We start from the raw sequence: 7,249 nt of genomic DNA on the forward strand, positions 1-7,249 counted from the left end.
TCATAGGAGTGGTAACATAGAAACTTGCATTTATTGCTTTATAGGATCCATAGTACTACTTCAACATTGTGGTCTCTTTGTGGCTTGTATCAATATGAAATTTTGCTTGTTGATACACATGGATAAGTTCATGAATAAAAAGTTGAATAAATTCATAACAACAATGAAGTGCCAATATAATACTATTTAATTATATAAAACATATTTAGCATTACATGGATGAAGATACAGAAATAATCTACCGTGGCCTGAACTTTTTCCAAATATGCTCAATCAAATCACTTTTTAGAGCTTTATGCATCGGACGATCCGGGATTCTAGCATCTCTTTCAAGCACCTTAGCAAATACATGAATGTCACCGTGGGTAAATACCATTGGAAGGACAATAGATGAGCCGGCTTCCTCATTCAAATCAAGAATATTGGCCGCCTCTTCTTTTTCATCTTCGACTATCATGTTGTGTAGAATGATGCAAGCTGTCATAATACTATGGATATTGCCCCGGTCATAAAGACATGCCGGGAGGCGTAGAATAGACCATCGTGCTTGGAGCACACCAAATGCACGTTCCACATCCTTCCTTGCCCCTTCTTGATGTGCGGCAAATAACTTGTGCTTTTCAGTTTGTGCCATCGGTATCGACTTCACGAATGCGGCCCATTCTGGGTATATTCCGTCGACAAGGTAATAGCCAAGCTGGTATTCCTTCTCGTTGACACGATAACTCACCCTAGGAGCTTGCCCTTTTAATTGCTCAACAAACAACTTTGATTGATTAAGAACGTTGATATCATTGTTTGATCCAGCTAGACCAAAGAATGAATGCCATATCCAAAGATCCTGTGAAGCAAGGGCCTCTAGAATAAGAGTAGGAACTCCTTTATGCCCGCTGGTGAATTGACCCTTCCAAGACGTGGGACAACTCTCCCACTGCCAATGCATACAATCGAGGCTTCCTAACATGCCAGGAAAGCCATGACTCTCACCAACATCAAGTAAGCGTTACATATCGTTGACATTGGGTCTTCGCATATACTCATCACCGAATATGTCAATCACCCCTTCTGTAAACAGCTTCAAGCACGTAACTGATGTGTACTCGGCAATCTTGATATACTCATCGAGAGCGTCTGCCGGAGTAAAATACGCCAATTGACGAATAGCAGACGTACATTTCTGCAATGGAGAGAGCCCATCGCGGTTAAGAGCATCTTTCCTTTGTGTGAACTCCGGAGACCACTCGCCTAATGCCTGGACGATACGCTCGAAGAGAGGTCTTCTCATCCGAAATCTCCTACGAAATACTTTGGCGGGGTAGAGAGGATCTTCACAGAAGTAGTCACGTACTAATTGTTGAGCAGCTTCTTTGCGCGGTCTATCCACGTACGTCCTCGGAGCACTTCTGGCAAGAGATACTGCGTCATGAGCTTCAAGGGTTTCCTTCACCTCCGTTGCTATCTCCTTGGCAAGCAAGGGATTTGAGCTACAAATATCATTACCAATCTGACATGTTCTTCGGGTGTATATGCCAGACGATATGCAGTCCTTTCTCCTGAACCATCGCCATCTACATCAATGGCCCTCCTTTTCCTTTTGGACGAAGTCGAATCCACTTTGGATGGAGCAGACCGAGATGCAACTTCAGGCTCCGGTGGTGGTGGTGGTGTTGAAAATGAATCATGTGGGGAAGCACCAGCCAAGTGAAAATTCTCCAAATTTTGGTGTCCTTGTTCATGATGGTGCATTGGCGGAGGTCGGAAACTATAAGGATGCATTGGCGAGAATTGTCCAAAACTTAGCAAGCCTTCGGGTGCAGCAGTATAGGTTGGCCTCCTGTTACAAATATCAGAATTCATCACCACAAATTCCAAAACGATGTTGCAAATTTATATATGTAAGTAGGCCTTGCTTTTGTGCTTATTTAACCGAAGGTTGGTCTAATTAGACAAGAACTATCTAAACTGAACTGTACTTATTCTAAAGCCCACCGGATGTTCCTTACACTTGATTTTTGTTATCCAGTGAGGTAGCATGTCATCCCAAAACTTCTCACCCTTCTTTCAGATTTTGGCAAACGAACCTGAGTTCTGATGTCTTACAGTTAGAGTACAACTAGGAGTTCCATAGGTAAATTAGTAACAACTACTAGACCGAACATGTACAATTACTAGTAGTGAATCAGGTACTCCAGACCCTGAACAAAAAATGCAATGCAAATTCGAGCTAAGGAAATTGTAATTGCTGAACATTTTGATTTAAAATCAGAGAAATCTTACCATGAGTTCAACGAGGGGATGGCAGAAGAGCTTTCTAGGCCACGGGGGTATAAGTGCGGCGGTGTAGAGGGGTTGGCGCAGGAGCTCGTCGGGGCGCCGGGGTAGAGTGTGTAGGGGCGCGTAGAGATAAACAAAATTTTTCCTACGCGAACTCCCAAGATCTGGCCGAGATAGAAGGCCACAAGGATTACCACTAGACGCGCAGTTGCGGATTATCGATGCACCGCCTTGATGTAGTGCAGTCCCTCGATCCGATCCAGCCGATCCAATCCCGCGATCGTCGAAGTGCTGAACGTACAACACCTCTGCCGGTATCCACACGTGCAAGGAGGAGCTCCGGCGGCGGACTGCTAGGTCCGGTGCGACGGTTGGACTGAATGGGGCTAGGGTTCTCAACGCATGAGAGTGGCGAACCGTGCCCCTTGGGCATCCCACGCCCCTGCTTATATACCGAGTGGAAGTGGGCTCCAGCACTTGTGGCCCATCCACTCTGCGAGTCCAACTCGCATTGTCAGTCCATTTCCGGTTCGGGTCCAACCCGACCAAATACTTGCTCCCGCTCTTAAGTGTGTGACCCCGTAGGCTCATGGCGACTTGGACACGATTGGAGTCCGACTCTCAATCGATCAATCGGTAGCGGCTCCTAGCAGAACGTGCCGACTCCCAAGTACCATCGAGTCATGACGACGTACCTTCCAATGTGACATACTTCTTAGTCCCTTTTGCCTCACGATATACCTTGTCGAACTATAAGCGATTAATCGCCATCCCTTTAATAGTTCAACTCTCTTCTCGATCCGTGATATACGATTCATCCGACTAACTCTTAGTCGATCAACCCGGTTAACAGTTAACCGAGTCGCGCATGGCCATGCTTCCCGAATCATATCACTCGAGAGGGCCCAGAGAATATCTCTCCAGTCGGAGGGGCAAAATCCCATCTTGGTTATCCACATCACACAGCTTGATTCTCAGTCAACCCGAACTCTGCCTTTATAACTGCCCTGTTACGGAACAACGTTTCACAGAACCTAAGTTGGTGATCCACAACTCGGATTGTGCGATAACCTCAGGTCTAAGGATTACATTGATTGAGACATGCAAATGACGACTTACTCGTTGCATCTCAATATGGGTCAGTCCGACTCGCTAAACTCTTTAGCCGAGTCCGTGTAAGCTGAAATGACATCACCATGCCCATGACAAGTGGAACCGAGTCATCAGCCAACTTTCACATTAGTTTAGGTTATGTGTCCAGCACAACCTCAATGACTAAGGACAATTTAGTATAAACAACATGAATACATAGTTCCACAATCAAATCACATATTCAATGATACATATCAGATGTTTAAACAAGGACAACTTAATAATCTTTATGAATACATTGGAAATTACATCATACGTGATTGCCTCTAGGGCATATTCCCAACAGAGTGGCGGCAGTGGCGAGTGGTTGGTGGAGGAGCTCGTTGGGGCGCCAGGGAAGCGCTGCTGTGGTGAGAAGTCGGAAGGCCGGGCTGGCGCCAATTCCTTGCGGGCACCAGATTTTGCCATGTTTCGGGTGGCTCCCTGGTGGCGCCGTCGGCCTCTCGCCGCCGTCACCGGCCCGCGAGACGGAGAGCTGGGCAAGGGAGATGTATGGAGGAGCTGGGTGGTGGATGGATGGGGGCCTGCGGGAGAAGGAAGAGGATGAGTCCAACAGGGGGATTTTGACGAAGCTCCCACACCGGATCAATAGGCATTAAAAATTTCTCGTACTACACGCTATGTTACGGTAACCAGATATGTTACTCTATTTGCCTCTCTCTTCATTAACTCATTGCCACATAAGCAAATTTGCTGAGCTGGACTTTTTGTTACTGCTGAAGTTACCTGCACTATGAGCAGCCTAAGGAGACGTGACCGTGATGGCTGGAAAACTCATACTTAGATTTATGAACCGCTTGTGTTGTACTCCCTCCGTCCGTCTTTACCAGGCGTTTTATTTGAATAGCCTCGTCCGCATATACCAAGCGTATTAGATTTGGACTAGGGCAGAACGCAACTGATTAGGCCAGAAAAATGCGTGAACCAATTGCGTGTGAAGAAACTAACGCGCTTAGTAAAAGCGGACGAAGGGAGTACATGATTAATAAAACAAGGGAGTGCTCGTCATATCATCCCATTAGATCCACTTCTCGGTATGGCACTGTTCTGGCACTAGACCTGAAGGCCGGCATCCTACTGTTCATGATTTATTAAATGAATGAGCACGGCGGGCGGCGACTGTAGTGACGATAGCAACCTGACGGGCGCGTCAAATCTGGTCGGAATTCCTGTTATGCTGGGGAATTAAAAGTCTGCACTGTATGGTGAATTTTAAATTCGACGTATATCAAACAATGCGTATGTTGACATGTATATGTGACCGAAGTTGCTGTCGTCGACGTACGTCATGTAATGTTTATTGATCATGCATATGTAAGGCAACACTCGTGTGGATTTATGTGGCATGCCGCTAACAATCATTATGGTTTACTGAAGCCGTGGTTAACATGTAACAGTACTAGGATGCTGGCGACGTATGATGGGCGTATACAATCAACGTATAACGCGTGACAACAGCAAAGGTGAGACAGACCGTGTGTTCTGACACGAGGCATGGTGACGGCTTGTACACGTGTCGCTTGATCGGGGCGAGTGTTGGTATTGAACATATTAATATTGGTTTTCTAATCAAGTTGGACGAGGTATCGAACACACTCGAAACTTGCAAAAAGTGGGTATGCCTTCGCATTTAAATAGTGAGCCATAAGTAAAAGGCTACTACAGCCATATTTTTCCATCGGATTAAAATACACGCTGTGTGCGTGTGGTTTATATAAGCGTGTATTTATATGACGTGTACAAACTCGACCTGGGCCCATGTTGTGTGGATCCATATATATATTGCAGGTGCATTTGCTGCAAACGAACATCTTGTCCTCGACCCCAGCTAGATCCCCGTCCAAAAAGGAATATATGTAGAATCGGCAGGTGCAGTACCGGCAAACGAACACCTTGTAATCGGCGCCATGGAGAGAGCCGCCCTGCATAAGAAGGAATCCACGAGAAGCATCGTCGTTTGGCGTACCCGGCAGAGTCGGCACGACGAAAGCCCGAGAGAAGTGGCGCGCCATGCCGGACATAAAGGGCGACCTGAGGATCTTGGGATCTCCGGTGGACGCATGGCCGCCGGTAGCCGCCGGCACTTCAGGACGTACACACCTTGCCAATGGCATCTGGCCGAGTTGCAGCCTGATGTCCATTTTGGCCTCGTCGCCGGCTGCCGCATCCTCCATTAAAATGGTTTCGCCGGTGGCCCTTTGTACGACATGGCGTACGTTGCCATCTGCAGCTGGCAACAAGAGGGGCGGCCCAAATGCTGGTTTATCCTGGACTACCGCTGCCTCCGTCCCCATTGGTTTGCTTCTTCTCTAGTATATTCGGCAGCTTTTTATTGCACAGGGGGTCAACTACTTGCCTGCTTAGATGGTTCTGTCGCTCAGGCATTATATAGACTCGCGCATATGGGGACGCTGCTTAAACACATAGTTATCCGGCCGATTTTGCTCAACAGTAAGTACGCAATTTTGATGTTACATACCGCCATTCGCCACTTTGGACGTGGAAAAAGAATTGTTTTAAGAATTGCATGTGTTACTAGCGGACATGGAATTGCGGTAGTGAGCACTGATCACCAACGATAGATGTTCCAAGTCTGCATGGTCTAGAATTACGCAAGGTACTGCGCCTGTCCACGTGGCGTGTGATCGTTCGAATTTTCAGAAATCATGCTGGCACAGTTACTACATGTGGGTGGCAGGCATAAAGGACAAATGACGGCCGTGGCATGCGGTTCCGAAAGGGGTGGTGGGTGTTGTGTGTGTGATGGTGAAGCCTATCCTGAACCACTATATCTGGTCCGGCATAAGCGACGTTTTACTGCACCAGGCACTGTTCGCATTAAATGTTCACCATCTGCACCATATATAGTACATCTTGAGGTCAACTGTATTGAGACGACTAGTGCATTTTATCATAATAGATGCTGCAAAAAAAAGATGTGCTTTAAGCTATTCCACCATTATAATCGAAACCGTAGATGTAGTTAGACACTTTCTGGGAGTATATACATCTGTTTTCAATCAAGTTTGAGGCAATAGATGACGAACCAATGGAGTAGCATAAGTGCGAGTTAAAGTATTCACATATGCCAACTATCGTCTATGATATGTAATAACTCGTATCCAAAAAACATGCATGTACAACATAGGGTAGGGTGTGCATACGTGGGTTAGTGTGTGTGTGTGTGTGTGAGTGTTTACGTCTGTAACGTGTTTTAAAAAAAAAAACATTCATGCACTCCATTAATTTAGTTGTGCGTGGTTTGAACATCTCATGGTTTTATATAATCATTTGTGAGAATAACTTGTATTACTAAGCGTGCATCCAGATAGAAAATACCATGCGGTTTTGGACTGGGCGCTGTACCCTTTATTGGGCCAAATCGACCAAAACGTCATTTCCTTGGTCTGTCTTCCTCTCACAGCACGTGAGCACGGGTGCTCGCTTCGTGGGCTTCTCTCGTCTGGGAAAAAAAATGGTTGTGACATCCATAACTCCTGACGGCAAAAATCCCAACATCAGAAGGCACGAGCGTGAAATGTCAGAAAATACTGAATACCCTAGAGCGTGAAATGTCAGAAAATACTGAATACCCTAAAGCGTACTAGCAACGATGATGTGTTACGCTACATACGGCGGACTACGTGACGGTGATAATGGTAGCTGTTTTGGCGTAGTACTTTGGCCTAATACATCTGTGTTCAGCTCACGCTTCAACTCGCAGGTATAATTTATCTTCAAGCAATTTAGTGTGTTCACGTTATGCTACGTCATTGTGTGTAAAACGACCGTCATGGAGCACAGCGTCTGTTACACTGCCACA

At 46.2% G+C, this 7,249-nt stretch overlaps 1 pseudogene; it reads right to left on the reverse strand.

The window, feature by feature from the left end:
• Positions 1-238: 238 nt before the first annotated feature.
• On the reverse strand, positions 239-1,336 carry LOC112270161 (annotated as a pseudogene).
• Between the last annotated feature and the right edge of the window lie 5,913 nt (positions 1,337-7,249).

This window comes from Brachypodium distachyon, chromosome 1 (genome assembly GCF_000005505.3).
Source record: "Brachypodium distachyon strain Bd21 chromosome 1, Brachypodium_distachyon_v3.0, whole genome shotgun sequence".
Lineage (NCBI taxonomy): Eukaryota > Viridiplantae > Streptophyta > Magnoliopsida > Poales > Poaceae > Brachypodium > Brachypodium distachyon.